Source organism: Bos taurus, chromosome 29 (genome assembly GCF_002263795.3).
Source record: "Bos taurus isolate L1 Dominette 01449 registration number 42190680 breed Hereford chromosome 29, ARS-UCD2.0, whole genome shotgun sequence".
NCBI classification, from domain to species: Eukaryota; Metazoa; Chordata; class Mammalia; order Artiodactyla; family Bovidae; genus Bos; species Bos taurus.
In genome coordinates, this window is record NC_037356.1 from 45,707,544 (window position 1) to 45,730,511 (window position 22,968).

The 22,968-nt window shown below is 50.6% G+C and overlaps 1 protein-coding gene across 8 annotated transcripts in view; it reads right to left on the reverse strand.

Moving 5' to 3' along the window:
• The window catches only part of KMT5B (lysine methyltransferase 5B), a 53,708-nt gene extending 41,857 nt beyond the window's left edge, over window positions 1-11,851 (reverse strand). For 3 of the 8 annotated variants that reach the window (XM_059883043.1, XM_024987358.2, XM_024987356.2), the window contains exon 1: window positions 11,667-11,851. The gene's annotated coding sequence lies outside the window, so the exon portion shown is untranslated. Of the gene's footprint in view, window positions 1-10,688; window positions 10,778-11,381; window positions 11,602-11,666 lie in introns of those variants that run through there. The other 5 variants (XM_024987357.2, XM_005227193.5, XM_005227196.5 and 2 more) reach the window with 5 other exon arrangements.
• Between the last annotated feature and the right edge of the window lie 11,117 nt (window positions 11,852-22,968).

A 22,968-nucleotide genomic window follows, 5' to 3' on the forward strand; every position in this document is an offset into this window, starting at 1 on the left:
AAATGTCATTGAAATCCTTCTACAAGTTTTCAATGCTTGTGGACTCTGATGCTCACACTGTCACAACGCCAGACTCCCAGGAGCTTTATATTTAAAATAAGCACAAGAAGACAAACACAAATAAAAGGCATTGTCCAGAGAGGAAACCGCAGACAGACACGCGCCCCAGAAGAGCAAAGAGCACACCCCGGGCTCTGCCCGTCGGCGTGCCCACCGGCCAGTCCTCAGCCCAGCAGGCTGCCCTGATACGCGCTTTAATATTTCTCCTTCACGGTGCTTATCACAACTGCACTCGCTTCTTCGTGTATTACTTGATGATGCCTGCCTTTCCCACACAGCACGATCAAGATAAGGTCCACTTTCAAATCACTGGAACCCATCACAAGGCCCAACACGGCACAGGTCCACTCCCCTTTCCAGTCACAAACCTCACTGCCACATACAGGTTCTCCGTTCTTTCAAGTCTAAAATGACAACAGGACTCTATAACACACGTACCAAAGAATTCCTGTCAGTCTTTGTCAACGGCTATTCCAAACTCACTTGCATCCAACATACAGCTGAGGTTCCACAGAATCCTCCAGTATAATTCACGCAATGAGACCAGCTGAAGCCTCGCAAAGCCACCAGAAGCATCTGGGATCATTACTGCTCCATTAAGACTCTAACTGACAGGGTAACTGTGCATTGCCGATTTGTTAGAAAACTACCATGAAAGCTACCACACCTGTAACCTTAAAACTTGCTCCTGTAAACACTGCCAGAAAACAAATCTCATTCAAGAATTCAGATGACCTGTCAGAGTTCACCAGTGGTAGTGCTGGAAGTCTCAGGGATGATTCTTCTCCGTAATTTGGCAGAAAACCCTCACCTAGGGCAGGGCGCTGCTCCAAATCTGGAGTTGTCACGCAGATTCTGTGCTCACCGGGCATCTAGCACTAAACTTTAGAGCAAAGAACGGGTCTTTACACTTGTAAAAGAGCGACTAAAAAAGTATCATTTCTGCTTTTCTCTTCCAGCTTTTGTACAAACTCATATGCATCTTGCTTCAGTCAATTCAACAGCTTTCTCAAGCAGTCTCAGGAGGCAAAGCCCCACTCAGACCAGCAAGAGGATGGTGCCTGAAGACAGCAGTTCCCCACCAATGCACAATAATACTCCAGCCACCCCGTGAGGATAAAAGGATAGCTAGAGATGGCGTCACTAATCCTGCCAGTGGAGTCAAAGTCGCTCAGTCGTGTTCAACTCTTTGTGACCCCACAGACTGTAGCCCGTCAGGCTCCTCTGTCCATGGGATGCTCTGGGCAAAAACATTGGAGTGGGTAGCCGTTCCCTTCTCCAGGGGATCTTCCCGACCCAGGGATGGAACCAGGTTACTAGTTGCAATAACTTCTCAAAAGGAGGCTGGAAAATGGTTACCAAAGACAGCTATCATATCTTAATCTGCAATGTGTGAATGTTAGTTTACAAGGAAAGAAGTCTTTGGAGATATGATTAAATCAGATTTTTGAGATGAAAGAGATTATCCAGGTGGGCCGTAAATGTCATCACAAATGATCTTAAAAGAGAAGAGCAGAGGGAGATTTGATACCACATACACTTTGAGCAGAAGACCACAAGAGTGGAGAGGCAGCCACAAGCAAAGGAACGCACGGACACCAGACCCTGGGGGAGGCCAAGAACAAGACTCTGAGAGCTTCTGGAGGGAGCCCCGCCCAGCCCCTGCCTCCGGCCCACCGCAGCTGCGAAAGAAGACGAGTCTGCCGTTACAGGCCACCACCTCTGTGGTATTTTACAGCACACACAGGAAAGCAATACGGAGACCGTGAAAAAGTAAACCAAAGCATAAATACATTCCAGTTAGACTCCAGAAATGCATAAAATTCCAACACATTACAGGAGATGTTAAGCACCTTTAAACAGTTGTTAAAATACATTTTTAAGGTCATTTCCCCCTTCAACTGCAGGTATCAACACGGCTACAGACAGCTGTATGGATTGTGAGGATACAACTGGTGTCTCAACTAAACATCGAATTACTCATGCACTGTGCTTAAGCACAGTTAACCAAGACCTTCCTTAGAAGCATCGTACTGAACATTATATATTCATATATGTTTACAACAAAAGATGAGAATTAAAACTGTTAAATTTTTCACTTAGCAGACCATTTTAAACAGCAAAAGAGCCACCACTGGTAGGTCTACAATCAGATGTTTACAACACTTACACTTATTCGGCCACTGATCGACAACTGAGCATGTAAAACTCCTCACTACAGAAAATACTGCTTCAAATCACCTTATTTACGTACACCGTACGTACACCAGTTATGTATCACAACAAAGGATTCTACGCAAGAAAGATTTGTGTCTCCAACTGTCTCAGCAGCTATCTCTAAAATAAAGGTTTTAGCTGATGTGGTTGCCGAGGGAAATTCTGCCCCCAATCTCCTTCCCTATTTCTCCACATTCACTCCACGTGCTCACCTAGGAGTGCCCATAAACAAAATCAAGGACGCTTCCTTTGTTACCCTCCTCTCTGGGACCCAAAGAGCATTTCACTCTTCTATCAACAGATGACACCTAGTGGCAAGACCCTGTAAGTACAGTCCACAGTTCCCGAGAAGCTCTGACGGAAGTAGAACAAAGAATCATCGATTCTTATGGGCAAAGACAAGGGGGAGAAGAATACAAAACGTGAATCCTGGTCTGAGTCCGAGTCTTGGGCCGAGACTGAGTCTGCCGGGTGGCAGACTGGGCAGAGGGCAGCGCACACCCTGGGGTGGGCTGTGGCTCGGAGGGCGCAGAGCGCCCGGGGCCCACCCTGGCTCCATTCATTACTCTCCAGCAACATGACCATGGACAAGTCACTCACCCTCGCTAATGTCTCATTAGGAAAAGGAAGAGAAGCCCAGCACAAGGATTAGATGAGCAGAAACCGCTACTACAATAAAGGTCTCCAAGTGCCCCCTCTTTTCGTGTAACTATGGAAGAAACAAAGAAGACCGCACTCTGGTGTGTCACTCACACAACTTCCAAGAGTCAAACAGAAAGTCCCCGTTCCTCGTCCTACCATAATCCCCGCAAGAAAAAGAAACACCACACCAGCTCATCCACTAGAAAAAGTACGGAGTTTCAAGAAAATGAAAAGGAGCAAGGCGCTCATTTATGACAGAGTTGAGATCAGCTCTGCTTTTCCTACTGCTCCTGAAGAGAAGGAGGGTGACTTCCGGCACCAATGTATAATTAAACATCACTGAATACATCTCATATGTTAACTTAACAGTCAGAGGAGCTCTAGATTTTGATACAACAGAATAAATATACTTTGTTGTGTATCTGATAAAACATCATCTTTCTTACCATAACTCCATTTCTTAAAACAACAATAGTTCCTCCATTCACTTGCTCTTGTTTAGTCACTAAGTTGTGTCCAACTCTTTGTGACCCCACGGACTGCAGCCCACCAGGTCCTCTGTCCATGGGATTTCCTAGGCAAGAATACTGGAGTGGGTTGCCATTTTCTTCTCCAGGGGATCTTCCCAACCCAGGGATCGAACCCTTGTCTCCTATGTTGGCAGGTAGATTCTTTACCACTGAGCCACCAGGGAAGCCCTCCCTTTCACCTGCTACTGCTGCTAAGTCACTTCAGTCGTGTCCGACTCTGTGCGACCCCATAGACGGCAGCCCACCAGGCTCCCCCGTCCCTGGGATTCTCCAGGCAAGAACACTGGAGTGGGTTGCCATTTCCTTCTCCAATGCGTGAAAGTGAAAAGTGAAAGCGAAGTCGCTCAGTCGTGTCTGACCCTCAGCGATTCCATGGACTGCAGCCCACCAGGCTCCCCCATCCATGGGATTTTCCAGGCAGGAGTACTGGAGTGGAGTGCCATTGCCTAGTGCTTCCTAAATTAACTTTATCATGTAACTGTCATGCCCCGTAAAGGAGGCACTTCATTTCCCCCCAGTTATACAGATGAAAGACTAGAGAATATGCTCAACTCTACTCACAGAAAGTATCCCACTAGTGGAAAAGCATGTGACCAGAGGGAGAGACCACTTAAAAGAAGTAAATGCAACGAAGAGTAGCAACAGACGGGGAGAGAGGAAAGGCTTCATGTTTCAAACACAAGCTGGGCAAGACGTAGTGACAAACCAGATGCAGGTGCTGAGGGATAGAAAGGACTCACGTCAGAGGCCTCCAGTTGGGACACAAGTTTCAGCTGGGGACACTGCAAGGTGGCCATTAACTGCATTAGGGACTGGAGAAGGAACACATTTGCAGGAAAGATGAGAAAGTCTGGATTTGCTAAATTTGAGGAAGGGGCAGTACCCAGTGTTCTAAGATGTTGAAACTCAGGAGAGAAGTGACTGTGAATAGAGCAATAAAGGGCACCCCACTCCAGTTTTCTGGCCTGAAGGAATCCCATGGACACAGAAGCCTGGCAGGCCACAGTCTCTGGGGCCGCGGAGAGCTGGATGCGACTGGGCGGCAGCAGCGCGACAGGAGCCTGCAGCTCAGCGAGCAAGTCAGCACTGTCTAAGCCACAGACTTGCCACTTCTTGACAAAGTAATACGCTACCAATGCATGATACCAAAAAGACGACTTTCTGAGCTTTATCACGGTAACTGAAATAAAAACGGAGTGAAGAGAAAAGAAAAGAAGCCAGAAACACACATTGGCATCTTGAGAGCCAGACAGGCCTTGCACAGGAGCACCCCACCTCATAGTGTTTGGGGATATGTGCTGCTCAGCGCCCACCAGTGCCCAACACATGGCTGAGCAAGCGTCCGCTCAGACACGAACGGAGAGCTGAGCGCCACAGGGGCCACCTGGCTGCTTGCACTATGATCCAGCAACTGTGCTAATAACTTCATATACGTCGTATCGTTTATCCCTATCACAGTACCTTAAATATACAAGGTTTTTAATATTCATAAACATACAATAGCAAATTACACAATTTGTAACATAAAACATTAAAAAATACAATAATTTATACGACTATTATCACCCTCATTTCACAAATAAGAGGAAGCCTTAAGAGAATGAGAAAAAACTAAAGGCCACGTTGAAAGACTACATATACACTCTTGACCATACAAGGAAGCAATACAAGCCTGACTCAAACGCAATTTCAAGCATATTTTGCCTCGTAGGTGAAGAGCGGGACCCTAAACCAAGACAGACACCGGTCCTGGTCTCACCGAGCTCGGGGTGCGGTGGGAGGTGAGGCAGGCGTGAAACCTAAGTTCTGGTAAGAGCTGTGAACGAGGCAAGGAGGCTACAGGAGGGACTGACGTGGGACGGAGCTCCCACTGGATGATCACGAAGAAGAAACCAAAAGGCGTGAATAGAGACCCAGTCACCTTTCTGGATCAAAACACTCCGGCATCTATCTACACCCACCAAATGAATACTTTCTGAGGCAACTGGCTTGGTCTAAATCCTCCACTGAATGAGGTGTCTTTTTGTCTCTTTTGAGGGGAAGGGAGAAGCGGGTTTGTACTGGCTCACTGGCTGAAGGATCAGCCCCCTTTACTCTTCAGCAGGTGGGTGGAGGGAGGGGGTTCCATCTTCCTAACAGTAAGTTGGTTTTCTTGCCAAAAATACATATCCCTTCACAACATGCAACATAAGGGCTTTTCTTGAAAATACTCTTCAGAGGTTAAACTGTATCAGATATTTCAACCTTGTTAAAAATGAGACAGACAAAATGACTCATTCTGCAGACTGAGAATCAACTCAATCCAGGATTTATCAACAAACTCCTGGGAGCCACCAGGCACTGTTCGTGGTGCTGGAATACCGTCTGCATCCAGGAAACACTAGAGGGCACACGAGAGTTTCAGCTTTCGGGAAACCGCACAAGGCAACTACGGAGCCGGGGGGTGGGGGTGGGGGGGACCTTTGCAAAACCAAAGGGAAGCCTGAGAAAGACAGGAATCTGATGAGCAGAGCAGGAGTGCAGAACAGCAGAACGACCTTCACCTGAAGGGCTCTTCTGCCTTAGACCTGAGAGGCAATCCTAGCGTCACAAGAGATCTACAGACCTGGTGCTCCTATACAGACGCCCAGGTCAGCTGTTTGTTTCATCCTAACACACATACCGAGGGTTCCCCAGATTGGCAACACTATGAGCTAGGTGAGACAGGTACTGTCACCACACGTGAGATGGCTGAACCTCAGAATGAAGCTGCCTTCCTGAAGTCAAGCTGCCTTAAACAGATAGCCTGGGTCTAGAACTCGAGAGTCCTGCTGAAGTCTGGGAGGACTACCTCAAGACTGGAGTCACGTGCATCACCCACAGAGGTCTCTCACTTGCTTTTTCCTTTGTGTGCTCTCCTAATACAGAGAATAGGACATCCTGCAGAAATGCAACTGACAAACAGGAGCCACAGAGAGGTGTGAGCCAGACAGACCTGAGGAATCAAACTTCTGGGATCCCCGTCTCCAAAATCTAAAACCCGACTGACTGTAAGCTGTGCGTCTGTCCTCGCTTAGCCATGTCTGACTCTTTGCAACCCCATGGACTGTGGCTCACCAGGCTCCTCATGGGATTTTCCTGGCAAGAATACTGCAACGGGTTGCCACTTCCTTGTCTAGATCTTCCTGACCCAGGAATTGAACCTGCATCTCCTGCATTGCAGGAGGATTCTTTACCACTGGGTCACCAGGGAAGCCTGATTGTAAGCTGTACCATCAACTTAATATTTCAAAACAAGGAGGCGAGACTATGTGAAATACACAGGTGAACTATGTAAACCAACTGGAGAGATGGCAAAGTGATTAGGTTAGCTCTTAGAAGTGAGAAAATGGGTGTGACTAAGTGTAAAAGAGTATACTTTAGAACTGCAAGTGATGTCAGAGGTTAACGTTTAGCTGTTTTACAGATGAAGAAACTAAGGCTTGGCCCCATCAATGCTTTAAACAAATAAGGAGGGGCAGACTGGAACACGGGTATCGATTCTTACTCCAGTGGCCCTTCATCCAGCCCCGGAACTGTCTGTATAGCTATACTATGAAATTATGCACATCCTCAGAGAAGACCGTGCAGTGCTCGCGTCTGCGTCCGTCTCACGAAGACGCTGCCAGCCCCCAATCTGGCTGGCACGGGAGACAGAGGCAGTGAGCGACCAAAGTGCTCCAGCGGTCCCAGGAGCCCTTCAACCCAATGGGAGGAAAATCATGAAGCAAAACATAATTCAGAGCATCAATGACTATGGAAATCAGTGACTTTTTTTCCCATTCTGTGAGAATATTTTAGAATTAATGCAAACAGTTCTGATTCCATCACCAACTATATAAAGACAATATATCCACTGCCTCTGAGCAACATGGGGATCAAAAGAAAAGTGTTTTTATTTTTAAACTAGACATTAATGTGGGTTTAGAAAAACAAAATAATGAGTCTTTCCTGCACAGATGGATTCTCTCTATTCCACACCTTTAAAATAGTAAAGTCCTGTAAAGCAAGTTAAATAAGATGTGCGTGACTAAAATTTGAGGACGTGTCTGTTGAATAAAACAAGATACATTTGTAAGTGAAAAGTTACTCAGACTTTCTGTAATCTGATTTGGACAAAGACAAACTCTAGTCACATTAGTAGAAAAATACAGAGTTAAGATATTGGTTAAACATGACCATTTTCTCCCAACCAACACTTCTAATCTTCTGGGAAACACCAAATTATGGGGAAGGGGCTTATAGTAAGAACTAAAGTAAAACCAGATTTGTAAAGGGTTTTTGGGGGGGAGGGGGAGGGGGGACGGAATGTAGAGTTGATAGAATTTAAAGAAAGTTGTGAAACTTGCCTAAGCCCAGTGGAACTCCTGACTTGTTCACTAGGACCCTTCCTTGTACAGCTTGTTCCGTGGAGCTCAGTCATGACACCACAGGGTTCAATTCACATTTCATACTTAAGAGCTTCAGAGTATGTTTTTTAAGATTTCAAAGTTGACAGTCTATCCAAGAAAAAAGTTACTTTTCAAATCACTGTGTTTTAATGGTTAGAACTCCTAATACTTGCAATTTAAAGTGCACTGGCTAGTTTTACACAGTAGTAAACTTAAGTGTGTGCTTTTAATTGCAATTAAAACCATTTCCTACACCAAGACACATCAGCAAATACATTTTCCCTCCAAATAAAAAGTAACTAAAAATCAGGCCGAAAAACTGAGTTACATCTTTACACATGAAACTTCTACTGCACAGAGCTCCACCTGAGACACAGCTATCCACGCTCTATTATTTCCTCAGTGTATCTGTGGAACTAAGATACACACTGGAACAAAGACACACGGTCCCCATCTTTAACAACGTGTGGAAAACTTAGCAATTAGAGTGTTCCAGGGCTGACAGAGACCTGTAACTCCTGCCCACCAAAGACGGATTTTATGAGAGGAGAGAAAGTAAAGCTCATCCATGGCAGGCAGCACAGGATAACGGAATCGACAGCATTTGTCTGAACAGATTTGCTTTCCTAAGCCGTGTGAAGGGCATCCCTGTGGACAGGGAGCTGCTACCACGCTACACACACAAATGACTCTGCAACACAATCAGGCCACATGCTCATGTCCTACAAGGCCACAAACTGATACTCAAACTAAGAGAAACCAGATTCAATCCCAGATATGTAGGACCCAAGGGAAAACTTGTAAACCAGCATGCCCCACCCACAAAACTCAAAGCTCAAAGACACAAACAACCTGCAGCCACTTCCTTTACAGGCATATTCCACCAGACCCCCAAGCTGCCCACTGCTACTTGCTTCCGGTGTGGAGAGTTAGAACAGAAGCACTTCAGCGTGCACAAGACGACAAATGAAAACACAGGCAGGACAGCACTTGGAAATGACTTTGAGTTTAGTTTCAAAGTTTATGGGTAAAAAATTAAGCCCTACTCTCTTCTCCCCTTGAAGGGTAAATATCCCCATTACTCCTTTCGCTCTCAAACTAAGTGGTTTTGTTGACAAAAACAATGTTGTAATAATAGAATGCACGTATTTTGAAGAACTACATATAAATCACCAAGCTCTATTAATAAGTTAGTATTTTTCATCAAGTGTCTATTGAGCACCTGCTCTGAGCAGAGAAGATAACTCAATAAGCTACCAAAAAGACGAGGGGATGGGCAGGTAAATAACCAAATTCAATGTAACAACTGCTCAGGGAACACACAGGTGTGCCTTCTAACCTGAGGGCTCAGTCTCTGCACGTGTGTAAGAGCTCTGTGTGGTGTGGAAGAGTTACCCAGAAGGTCACACTCTCATGAGGCCCTTCTGAAGAGTGTCATTCCAGGGTCAGGAATGCAAGAGTGCAGGGCAAGACATCAAAAGATGGCAGAAGGGGAAACTGCTGGGGCCGGAGCTTGGACATTTGAAGAGAATGCTGAGTGATTAGAAACTGGAAAAGGGGCCTGAGTTCCCACACAGGCTGGGATCAGAGCGTTTGTGGACTTTAATCCTGGAATCTAGGGAGCCCCACAGTGACAGGACCACACCTGTGGTGAAGGCCCTAAACATTTGGCTACAAAGTAAATTTGTGTCTATACTAAGTAACTCTTCGATTTCCCCCATAGGTATAAATTATCTGTGATGATTTCAGGCAAAACTGATATTCCCTTCCTTCTTCAAAATGCTTCAGTTCAGTTCAGTTGCTCAGTCCTGTCGGACTCTTTGCGACCCCATGAATCGCAGCACACCAGGCCTCCCTGTCCATCACCAACTCCCGGAGTTCACTCAAACTCACGTCCATCGAGTCCGTGATGCCATCCAGCCATTTCATCCTCTGTCGTCCCCTTCTCCTGCCCACAATCCCTCCCAGCATCATCAGGGTCTTTTCCAATGAGTCAACTCTTCGCATGAGGTGGCCAAAGTACTGGAGTTTCAGCTTTAGCATCAGTCCTTCCAATGAACACCCAGGACTGAATTTCTTTAGGATGGACTGGTTGGATCTCCTTGCAGTCCAAGGACTCTTAAGAGTCTTCTCCAACACCACAGTTCAAAAGCATCCATTTTTCGGTGCTCAGCTTTCTTCACAGTCCAACTCTCACATCCATACAACACCAGTGGAAAACCATAGCCTTGACTAGACGGACCTTTGTTGGTAAAGTAATGTCTCTGCTTTTTAATATGCTATCTAGGTTGGTCATAACTTTCCTTCCAAGGAGTAAACGTCTTTTAATTTCATGGCTGCAATCACCATTTGCAGTGATTTTGGAGCCCCAAAAAATAAAGTCAATGCTTATACTTGGACAATTAATCCCCAAAAGTTATAGGCGTGTTCTTACTATTAAAGACCAAAAGGGGAAGGAAAAAAAAGCTTCAGCTGGCAACTGTTTTCACTAATGATCTTATTAAGCCATGCTCCACTGTAGTTTATATCAAAACGCTTTACACCTGAAAAAGATCCTGATGAAAAGTAGCACAATCACAACCAATCAATTCCTCTGCGTCCTACTCTAAATAAAGATCCCCACCACCCCCCTTCCCCCCCGCCGCCGGAGAGAATTTCGTTTGGTAAGTTCTGAAAAACTTAATTTCAAAAAACACACGTTCGCCTCCTCAGTATTCTTAAAAAAGTTTCCCCTACTCAATGGGTCGGAAGCCAGAGCTCCAAAACCGGGTCAACGGAACCCAAACCGACAAAGAGTGACTTTCTCTGGGTCCCAAGTGCTTTTCTATACCGTTCCAGCAAGTCAGGTCCAGTTGTCACCTTCTTCACGTTTCCCCCACTCTCACAGTTGGGGGTGACGCGGATCATCATCTCCGGGGATGCAGGGGACCGTGTCACTCTGGGAGGACCAGCGCGTGTCCTCGGGACCCGAGACGCCGACAGACCGAGGGGGACCGGGCCGAAGCGCAGGGGGCGGGGGGAGCCAGGGGCCAGGGAGGCCAGCCCGGGCCAAGGTGCCGGGGCCGCCGTCAGAAGGCACGGAGCGGGGCGGAGGACGGGCCCGGGAGGAGACCAGGAATGAGGCTCGAGCCCAAACAAAAACAACCCAAAGTTGAGCGCGGCGGAGACAGCAGATTGGGCGAGACCGTTCACGGCTGCCCATTGGAGAAGAGGGAAAACAGAGTCCCCCAATCGCGAGCGGCGGGGCTGCTCCCCTCGTGCGGCCGCGGGCCGGCCCGGCGCTGCCCGGCGGCCGCTACCGCTCCCTTCCGGCCGCGGCGCCCACTGCAGGGCCCGCGCCCCCCGCTCGCCGCCGCCGCCGCGCCCCTCCCCCCACCGCCCCCGCGGCCCCGGCTCCGGCCCCCCCACCCCGGCCCGGCCCGGCGCCCCCCGCGCTCCTGCCGGCCCGCCCCCAGCCCGCCGCCCGCGGCCGGTGCCCCGCCGCCCCCCGCACGCCCGCGCCGGCGTCCGCCCCCCTGCTCACCGGGCGCTACCCGTTCCTCCTCGGGGCGCGTCGAGGCCCCGCCGCCCCGCCGCTGCGCCGCTGGGGGGGGCCCCCGCTCTGCCCGGCGACACTTTCTCGTCCCCCAAGAAAATTAATCACCAAAAAAAATTCCACAGAAAAATGGGAAGAGTAAAATCCAAGATGGCGGCCCCCGCCGCAGCACCGCCCGCTCCATCCGCTGTCGGGAAATGAGTCCCAGCCGCGGCCGGAGCCCCCCGCCCCCACCGCGCCGCGCCCCCCGCGCCCCCGCGCCGCGGGCCTCACCTCGCCTCGCGCGCGGCCTCAGGGAATCCCGGAGGCAGCCGCTGGCCTGGCGACTCCGCGCCCCGGGTCCTGGCGCCGCGCGTGCCGTCTCCGGTGCCCGGGCGCCCTCACCTCATAGCCCCGGAGCCTCGCCGTCCGCGCCGCACACGCGTCGCCGCCCCCGGTGAGCCGCTCGGACGCCGCCCGGGAACGGTGGAAGGACACGAAAAGGAGTACCCTCGGCCGGGCGGAGGGACACCACTTCAGCTCGCGATTCTTCGGCCGCCTCTGTTGCTTTTACGGGACTGGGGGTTGGGTGGGGGTGGGGGAGGCGGAGAAACCCGAGAAAGAAATGAGTTCCCCCGCCGGCTGCTTCCCGCGGCGGAGGAACAAAAAAGCGAATTTCGAGAGGACGGGGCCAGTCGTCGCTTCGCTTCGCTCGCAGCGGAGGGATTCGTATTGAGCGGTCGGAAAGGATCCCTCCGCCTCTCGCTGCCCTTTAAATCGCGGCTGGAGGCGGTGTCGCCGCGCGCCCCTCGGGCGCTACCTGGGCCTTAGGTCTCTACTTGCGCTCGGGGTCTCTCGAGGCTGCCTTCCAATCCTCAGTCCCTGGCGTAGCAGCACCCACCGGGGACCGCTTCTGAGTCAGGACGGGGGTCAGCCGTGGGGGACGGGCAGGCTTCTCGCCCTCTGCGCCTCCCGGGTGCGCCGAGACTGGGTGGCCCCCGTGGAGGCGAGCCTCTTTGTTGTGGGAGTGGGTGTCGTTGGGAGCAGATAACACCCTTCAAGACCGTGTGGGCAGCCCGAGTTCCACCGCCTGGTGTGGGAGGGAGCGGGACGTGAGCCTGCATCATCCCGGCCACTAGCTTCCTAACGTCAGCCGGCCATTTCTTGAGCACCTACTGTGCGTCGGGTTTTCGGAGAAACGGGTTTTGCCGATTCACTCCCTCGTTGGGCAGTGCCGGTACCCAAGGATGGGGGCCCCCTCCTGGGTCTCAGGCTAGTCGGGAAGTTGTTGAGAGGCTCCCACGGGCCGGGCGCGCTGCCTCGCCCTCTGGTTCTGCCTGCGGGGTTGATGATAATGGCTGCAAAATAACAATCCTGAGAGAAACATCCTTTTCTGGATACCAGGCACCATTCTCAAGCTTTGGTGCCCTGTCTGGTTTACAACGACTCCCAGGAGGTGGGGACCGTTTTTTCCCACTTTATACGTAGGGAGACTGAGGCATCGAGAGGTGAGGCGACCTCCACAGTCAGGCCTTGAAGCAGAGCCCTTATCCTGATAAAAAGCGCAGAGGCCAAGAAGTTGAGGTTGCCACAAGCGGCAGATGGCACGGTATTGGTGCCTAAACGTCTCCGCCACCCGGAAGAGTGGATGTGGGTATGGAAGGAAAAGGGAGTGGTTGAGAAAGGTGAGCACGAGAAGTGCAGAAGCCCTGGGGCCGGAGTGGGGGAGGAGGTGGTAAAGAGCCCAGCTCGGTCCTACAGAGAGGAGGCAGGCTAGACAGGCGGGTCCTTCTATTCCAGGAAGAACCCCGGGCCTTCCTTGGTTTCCTGCCATTACCAGGGCCTGGCACAGAGTAGACATGCCAGAAAAGCAGCTTCCGTGGACCGTGTCGATGACCACAAGGTCTGTGGTCCACCAAACCACCACCACCAACACGACTGCTTACTTGATTTTCTCTCCCTTTTGACCTTGAGTGGCAGACGTAGCGCTTATTATCCCCTTTCACAGATGCGAAATTGAGGCACAGTGATTGGCTGAGGACAGGAATTAACAGAGGTGGAGGCGGGACTAGACCTTAAACACCAGCGCTCCTCCCACTGCCCTCACCTTGCCTCCTGGGGAAGCCCACTGGGCGGGGATGGGGCTGTGTGGGGTCTCCCCACCCCTCAGGTGAAGCCTATCGGCTCAGGACCCTGCACGTTCTGCTCTTTCACTCTGAGAGCGTCTCTGACATCAGAAGCTGCCTTGCCACGTTCCTCTCTGCTAGCACAACTAATGTTTCACTAGCTTCTGATTTATGGCTAAACTTTCCAATTATTTTCATAGTGCTTGGCTCCAAATCCTCAAATCGCACCCCACTGAGACTGCTGTTGCCACCCTATCTCCTCCCTGGAGGAAGAAGCCCAGGGGGCACCACAGTCCTGTGTGGGTTCCCCTGGGTCTCGGTGCCCAGGCCCCAAGTCCGGCCATGCCCAGGCAGCCCTTCACAGCCCCGAACATCTCTGTTTTCCCCACTCGAAGCTTTCCAGAGTCCATCCCGACAGCGCCCCCTGCGGCTGACACCCAAATCCGGACCCTGACAAGTCCCCAGACTCCGAAGACGCTGGCTCCATTCGCTTCCGGCCCAGCGCCAGACCAAGTATTCCGGGCGGTGACTTGCAGGGAGCAGGGGAGGCAGATGGGTGACCCCAGACACAAGTCCCTCCGGCTCCCCACTTCTGAGCCTGTCTCCACCCCTCACCCCCTCCCCGTCCCCCCTGTGCTGCTGGCTGCTCTTCCAGCCTCCGCTGAGAGGCCCTCAGGGTGGGCTGGAGCTCTCTGAGCTGGCCAGAGGCCACAGCCCAGAGCAGCTTTGCTTGGGGGAGACTGGAAATTCGACTTCCCCACAGTGAGCGTGGCCAGCTGGAGGCTGCCTCCTGCCAGCTGGCAGAGGAGGGGGGTGGGGGACAGGAAGTAGTGTGGCCAGGCACCTGCCCAGCCCCCCACGTGACAGGAGCCACCGGCATTTACACCGTGAAGCCGCTGGATGCCCCGAGTGGAGGTGCTAAGCCACAGAGGCGGTGGGGCCCCACCAGCCCTGGACAGACGGAAAGATATTAACAACTCTAAAGAAAGACTGAGTTGGCGGAAGGAGCCTGGGCCAGCCCCGGAAGCCCAGGAGTGCCAGCCAAGCCCGCAGCTGACCTGGGCGCCGCACCCCTGCCACGGGATCTGTTCTAGTCCCCCCAGAAGGACCCAGGGGGCACTGCAGAGACCCACCTGGGTCCCACCAAACCTGCATCCCTCTCCCACGCCCCTTCTTCAAATACCAGGTTCACGCAGCCACTGGCTGGAAGGGATTTGCTTGCTGGGATCCTGTGCCCACAGGGAGGGCCCACAGGTCCTGCTGAGCCCAGAATACCAGTCTGGGTGGCAGGTGGCTTCTCAATGTAAAGCGATACCTTGGCTTTCAGACTCTGCTCTCCTGTCTTCCCTTTACCCCTGCCGACCCCACCCCTGCCCGGAAGGCAGGGCCGCTTTGATGGGAGCAGGTGCCAGAGTGGGCGGCGGGAAGAGGGTGGGGACATACCCAGGGTGAGTCCAATGATCCGTCTGGGTGACTGAGGGCTCCTCAGCCACCTGCCTGAGCATCGCAGCGCCCCGTGCATCGTGCTTGCCCCTCCACTGCCCAGTCCTGCTTTGGTAGAGAAGAAAAGGTCAAGTGACCTGCCCAAGGCCAAGTCAACAGCAGCAAGACTCCAAGGCAGCTGTGATTAGGGCCATGGCATGAGTCTGACCTGGGTTTGAATCTAAGTTCCACAACCTAGCAGCCATGTGATTTGGGCCCAATGAGGCAGCCTGTCTACACGCCTGTTCTCTCACCTGTGCAAAGGTGCCAGTCCTGATCCTGCCCAAGGAGTCCCCTCTATAGCTTCAAAACCACTTATGTACCAAAGATGCCCATCTTCCCATCCCCACCTGCACGTCTCTAAACTTCTGACACCGCCACTTAGGTGTTTCATAGGCATTTCACATAAAACGAGGTTAAAATTGAAAACACACATGCACGCCAAATTCCATTTCCCAGAAAGAGACCTTTCCCACTTGCTCAGGTCCAGTACCTAGCTTTTATTTTCTCTTAATGGCCTTTGTGTTCGGTTTGGTTGGTTTCCTCCTTAGCACATATCACCATCTATCATCCTGTGTGTGTGCGTTAGTCGCTCTGTCGTGTCTGGCTCTTTATGACCCCATGGATTGTAGCCTGTCTATGGAATTTCCCAGGCAAGAATACTGGAGTGGGTTGCCATTTCCTCCTCCAAAGGGATCTTCCTGACCCAGGGATCGGACCCAAGTTTCCCTTGCAGACAGGTTCCTTACCGTCTGAGCCAAGGAATCCCCCTGGCGTCCGTATCTTTCACTTACTCATTGCATCTACCGACTGCATCTTTCTTCCCAGCTGTGAGTTATTTAAAGATGGGGGGCTTTGCCTTTTTCACTGCTCTGTCCTCAACGTCTAGAACAGCGCCCGGGGCCCTGGTGCAGAGGCTTAATTCACGAAAGGTAATGCTAACCTTCCGGTGTTGCTACAGGGATAAAAGGATTTGTAAGCGAGTTTCTAACCACTCTCCTGTTTCCAAGGCTCAAGCGCCAGTCGAGGAAGTTTCTCTACCACCCACCCCTACACGTGCACAGACTTCCCTGCCTTTCAAGCTCAGGAGTGCCCTGGGTTTCGTGTCTGCCTAAGACAACCCATAGGGTCCCAGAAACAGCCCCGTGCTGAGGGCTGGTACTCCTTCCAGTTCTCACCAGCACCAGAAAGGAACCCAGACATAAAACAGCCACTTCTGTCCTCTCAGACACACCTGGGATGAACACAGAGGATCAGTGGCTGCTGAAAAACTGGTTTCCTTAAGGGCAGGGAAAGTGTCCTCTTATTATTAGTCAATAATTTCAAACTTACAAGGAGGTTTCAAGCATAGCACAAAAACTTCACTTTCCTAAACTGTAAGTTGCTCCCATAATGCTCCAAGACGTCTGAGCAGAGTTGGGTGTGTTTTCCAGCTAGAGGGCCCCCACAAAACCAGGTGATAATGATTGAGACATTTCCACAGGTGGGTGGATGCTGTTTCGTCACCACACCGGACTCAAGTTTTCCCAGTGACCCTAGTAATGTCCTTTATAGCAAGGGAGCTTGCCCAGAGCCCCCAGTTGCCTTGGTGGTGCTGCTTCAGCTTCCTCCACGTGGAGCAGCTCCTCGCCCTTCCCTCTAATTGCGTGGTTTGGGCAATCATGAAGGCTAGATTACTGTGTAGTCTGTCCCTCACTTTAGCTTTTTTCTGCCAGCTCTCCGTGATTAGATAAAGGTCAGGTACCTTGGGCGGGAACGTCAGAGTGAGGCTGTTTCTGTCACTGTATCCTTCCAGGTGGCAAGGCGTTTCAATTTGACCCGTAACTGATGATGCTCACTTGGGTCCCTTGATTAAGGGGTGTGTGCCGGGCTTCTCCACAGGAAAGTCACTTGTGGAGAGCCTGAAGATTCTTTGTAATAAGTACTCTGTAGAGATGAACTTTGGGAGGATATAAACATCTGATTCTCATCAAACTTTCAATGTATTAATATATATTGTATCAATATGGATTGATGGGCTCCTGTTTAGTTCAGTTCAGTTGCTCAGTCGTGTCTAACTCTTTGTGACCCCATGGACTGCAGCACGCCAGGCCTCCCTGTCCATCACCAACTCCCGGAGTTTACCCAAACTCATGTCCATTGAGTTGGTGATGCCATCCAACCCTCTCATCCTCCGTCGTCCCCTTCTCCTTTTGCTGTCAATCTTCCCCAGCCTCAGGGTCTTTTCAAATGAGTCAGCTCTTCCCATCAGGTGGCCAAAGTATTGGAGCCTCAGCTTCGACATCAGTCCTTCCAATGAAAACCCAGGACTGATCTCCTTTAGGATGGACTGGTTGGATCTCCTTGCAGTCCAAGGGACTCTCAAGAGTCTTCTCCAACATATAGTTATAACCTAACAAGAATCTTCTCCAACACATAATTATAATCTATGTTCCCATTTCTTCTCCTGTCTCTCTTCTCTCTCCCTCCAAAGATATTTATGGCAGCTTTATTTATAAAAGCCCCGAACTGGAAACAATGCAAATGCTAACCAACAAAAGAATGGATAAAGTGTGGTCTAGCTACATGATAAAATACTAATCAGAAATAAAAATGAATGAGCCACAACAAGGATGAATTTCAAAACCATTATGTTGAGATAAAAGAAGCTAGAAACCAATTTGTAAATTGCTTAGTTTTAAACAAGTGATGTCCTAGAAGAGAAAGAAACTCATCTATGGGGATAGAAATCTGAAGCATAGTTTGCCTCCTGGCAGGTGGCAATACCTACTAGTCAATACTAGGTAGGGACACAGAGAACTTTCTGATGTCATGGAAACATCCTATATCCAAGGCTGGCTACCTGGGTATGTACAGTTTAAGTGTGATTTCTGTACAAATTACTGAAGGTCAGTTATACCCTTAAACAAGAGAGGAACAATCTGGGAAAAGAGTGAACTGAACTGGCCTACTGCTCAATGAAGACCTCTCCAGTTTTTCCAAGACTTGTAGTTGAGCAAACTTTGCAAAACAGCTGTTCCTTGGCTCTTCCACAACCGTTGCTTCTAGGAATGACCCAGGTTCAAAGTGCACAACCCAGGTTCCAGGTGCAGTGAGGAACCTGAAGATTCTTGCTCTGCCATCTGCCCCGTTAGAGCTGGCTCTTGCTGAATGATGCTTAAAGGGGTGGGGTGTGGGCCTTCTCTTTGTTCCACCACCAGGTGAGTTTCCAGGCTGCCGGCCCTCGGGCCATCCCCAGATGCTGTCAGACCTGCCCAGAACTGAAAACCTCCAGCCAGTTTTAAGTCAACCCTGGTCTTCTCTGGCCAGGACATATGAGCTGCACAGAGAGTCAGTTCTCTGCTCCATCACAACACTGGAGATTCCCTTGTCATATCCCATATGTCCACTTTGGGCTGTTGGCTTGTCCCCTGGTGAATCCCTGGGGGTGGTGTTTCCTGGCTCAAAAGTAGAGTTGATTTCCAGCCTGGGTGGTCAGGCAGACAAGGTGACTGGGTCCCTGGCCCTGGCATTCGGTGTGGAGACCCTGGCTTCAGAGTTGGGGGCCCCAACGTGTTCAAGAAGGCCTTAGGATGGCGGAGGAAACACTCACCAAGGGGGAAATGAAGGGCTTCAACTGTCTCTCTCTGTGGGGTCGTTCCTGCTGTTTAATCAAAGAGTAGAAACATGACAATCTACCCCCACACCTCTGTGAGCAACATAAAGCGTGGGCCACAAAGACTCAGAGTCTTCATTTCCTTTGTCCCTACTGTCCACAGACACACATCCTCACGCAGGACCCCAGGCCTTGCCCCTGCATGCCCAGGCCTTGGGGGGGACCTTCAGGAGACTGGACATTCTGGCAACCTTGGGCTATGGTGGAGCCCAGTTTGGGACAGCGAGTTTCAGAGACTGGTAAGAATGTGCTGGAAAGATGGAAATTTCCAGGAGAAGGCCCAGTGGACCTATAGATGCTGCCAAGACTGGAGACGGCAAAGGAGCCCCCCACTCGCAGGAGCGGGACAGGCACGGTCCCTCCCACGCATGGGAGGCCACGCCCCCACGATCCAAGCCCCCTGCACCCTGCATCTGGCCTCTGGAGGGAGACCTGGATACGGGGATCTCCCTCTAGCCTGACCCCAGCTCAAGCTCTTCACAGGGTGTGTCTCTTTACAAAGGGCTTTAAATCAAGCAGAGAAGAGTCATTCAACCTGGAAAGGGCTCGGCCCGGAGGCAGGGGACCATCTTCCCATTTGTGTAAGTTTCCTGTGGCTAAGACAACAGAAAATTATTCTCTCCCAGTTTGGAGGTCAGAAGTCCCAAATCAAGGTGTGGGCAGGGCTGCGATCCCTTTGGGGGTTCCAGGAAGGATCCTTCCTGCCCCTTCCAACTCTGGGGGCTCCAGGCGTCCCTGGGCTCGTGGTCTTGTCCCTCCAGCCTCTGCCCTCGTCTTCCTGTGGCCTCTCCTCTGTGTCAAATCCCCCTGTCCTTTCTCTTAAGATACTTTTTGCTGGATTTAGACCCATCCAGGTAATCCATTGGAAAGGGGGCGACAGAGGATGAGATGGTTGGATGGTATCACTAACTCAATGGACATGAGTTTGAGCAAGCTCCGGAAGATAGTGAAGGACAGGGAAGCCTGGCATGCTGCAATCCATGGGGTTTCAAGTAGTTGGACATAACTTAGCGGCTGAACAACAATGAAGTCAGCCCAGGTGGGGACCAAGCTCTGATCCTTCCTGGTTGTTCCAGAGTCTGCCTGGCTTTGCTTAACCGGTTCTAACTTGAGCAGGGAAGACGTTGTCCTGCACCTGCCCTCCCTGCCCAGGACGTGGGGCTCTCAGCTCACCACAGTCCTCGGTTCCTCCAGGCGTGAAGCAAGCCTAGCACCATTTTCTGGTTTCTCCATTCCCTTGCTGGGGGCAGGCGGCCAAACTAGAGTTTCTCCCTTTGGCAAATGGAATGGATTCTCACACCCAGCACAAGAGCAGCCCCAGCAGAGGGCCAGTGGTGGCGGAAGCAGGGGCCCCTCCCCTGAATCCCACGATGGGTACCCAAAGCTACGAGGCTGGCCCTAGCATCTGATCCAACATTCCTTGAGCATCCCTTCTACACACCAAAACCTGAGCCCTTGTCTATGGCCTTGTCTACAGTGGGAGACAAACCACGCAGAAGTCTGAACAGGGGAGGTTTATATGGTGCTTTTATACAAATCGAAGATGTCTGGCAACCCTGCGTCCAGCAACCCTCCTGGTGCCGTTGCTCCAACAGCTTCTGCTCACTCTGTCCCTGTGTCACATTTTGGCATCTATAGCCGTACTTCAAAACTTCCGGTACATTTGTTAATGGTAATCTGTGATCAGTGGCCTTTGATATGACTATGGTCATCATTTCAGCATTGTTTAGCAATAAAGCATTTTTTAAAATCAAGGTACGTACAGTCTTTTAAAATAATGATGTTTCATACTTAGAAGAGTACAGAATCATGTAAATATAAATTTTACATGCACCAGGAAGGCAAAAACTCATGTGAGTTGCTTTGTTGTGGTACAGTACGTCCCCTACACACGAGCCTTTAAGTTGCGAACTTTGAAAGATGCGCACACGCGTTCCATCCACGCCAGGCGTGCAGCTCCCCCCTCTGTCTCCTGTCGCCGACCATCCTTCAGCTCTGCCATCTCCCGCCTCCTCTCCCTCCCCCAGTCAGTCAGTCTTCTGGCCTCTTCACCCGATGCCAGCCCCTGTATGCCAGCTGTTGTACTGTGCTACTGTGCTTTTCAAGGTGCTATACTGTAAGATTAGAAATGTTTTATTTTTAGTGTTTTTTATATATGAATTATTTGTGTATTATAAACTTATCACAGCACAGTACAATATGGACTTCCCCGGAGGCTCAGACAGTAAAGAATCTGTCTGCAATGCAGGACACCTGGGTTGGATCCCTGGGTCGGGAAGATCCTCTGGAGGAGGGTATGGCAACTCATTCCAGTAGTCTTGCCTGGAGAATACTATGGACGGAGGAGCCTGGTGGGCTACAGTCCAGGGGGTCGCAAAGAGTCGGACACGACTGAAGTGACTCAGAGCACACGCACACGTCCCAGAGATGATGCAGTTAAAGCCATGGGCACAGGGCGGTGACTGGGACACTGGCAGTTACACCATCCTGTCTGGGCGCTGAGGCCGCTGGCAGCAGTCACAGCTGGTGTCAGGTGAGGGCAGGAGCCCCCGGCCCCCACCATGCCTCCTGACCCCTGCCTCTCCATTCCACCTGGGAACAGAGCTGCTTCCAACGATAGACTACAACTTAAGGGCAAGGGCGTTCCATCAAGCAAGGCACCAGTATTTGGTCCAGGTCTTCATTCAGCAAATGCTTGCTTGTTCAATTAAAATAATAAAGCCATTCATCCGTGTTCATAGCAGTATTATTCACAACAGCCAAAACGTGGAAACAACCCAAGTGTCCACGGATGGATGGATCAATGGGGAAAACGTGGTCCCTGCATGCAGTGGCGTGTTCTCCAGCCTTGGCAAGGAAGGGAATTCTTTTTTTAGAGCTAATATTTTATTATAACTCTAAAGGACCGTAAGCCTTAAAAATTGTGGATCACTACGTTGTACACCTGTAACTTACATAACATGGGACATGAAGTATACCTGTAACTTACATAACATGGGACATGAAGTATACCTGTAACTTACATAATATGGGACATGAAGTACACCTGTAACTTACATAACATGGGACATGAAGTACACCTGTAACTTACATAACATGGGACATGAAGTACACCTGTAACTTACATAACATGGGACATGAAGTACACCTGTAACTTACATAACATGGGACATGAAGTATACCTTGATAAAAATAATTAAAAAGATGACAAGCGGAACACCGTCCTTTCAGATACAGTGGAGATTATCTGACCTTCCCAGAAAACACTCCCAGGTACCCGACTCGTGTTCAGTTGGAGTTAGGCACAGTACGAGGTCTACACTGAGCTCATGTAATCTCATCAGCAACTGGTGACTGCCGAAGGAAAAAGCTCCTTATAAGACCAGGTTTTGATTAATTCAACTGTGTATTGTATACCTTGTTGTTTAGTCGCCAAGCCCTGTCTGACTCTTCTGCGACCCCATGGACCCCTGCCAGGGTCCTCTGCCCATGGTTTTCCCAGACAAGAATACTGGAGTGGGTTGCCACTTGCTTCTCCTACCAAAGGGAACTCTGACACTGGATACAATGTGGATGAAGCTTGAGTTATGCTAAGTAAAATAAGCCAGTCACCAAAGGACTAATACTGCGTGATTCCACTTACAAGAGGTACCTAGAGTAGTCAAAAGCCTAAGGACAGGAAGTATTAACAGGATGGTGGTTACCAGGGGTTGGAGGTGGGGGAGAGGGGAGTGAGTGTTTAGTGGGGACAGAGTTCCAGTTTGGGAGGATGAAGAGTTTCGGAGATGGATGGTGGTGATGGTGGCATGACAATGTGAATGCACTTGGTGCCAGTGAATTGTGCGCTACGTTCTGTTCCCTGTATTTCACTTTGGTTAAAGAAACACCACCACCCACAGGGAACTCTGCTCAATGTTGTGTGGCAGCCTGGATGGCAGGGGAGTTTGGGGGAGAAGGAATACATGTATATGTGTGGCTGAGTCCCTTCACTGTCTGCCTGAAACTGTCACATTGTCAATCGGTTATACTCTGATATAAAATATAAACTTTCAGTTCAGTTCAGTCGCTCAGTCATGTCCGACTCTTTGTGACCCCATGGACTGCAGCACGCCAGGCCTCTCTGTCCATCACCAACTCCTGGAGCCTACTCAAACTGATTTCCATCGCATCGGTGATGCCATCCAACCAACTCATCCTCTGTCGTCCCCTTCTCCTCTTGCCTTCAATCTTTCCCAGCATCAGGGTCTTTTCCAATGAGTTGGTTCTTCACATTAGGTGGCCAAAGTATTGGAGTTTCAGCTTCAACGTCAGTCCTTCCAATGAATATTCAGGA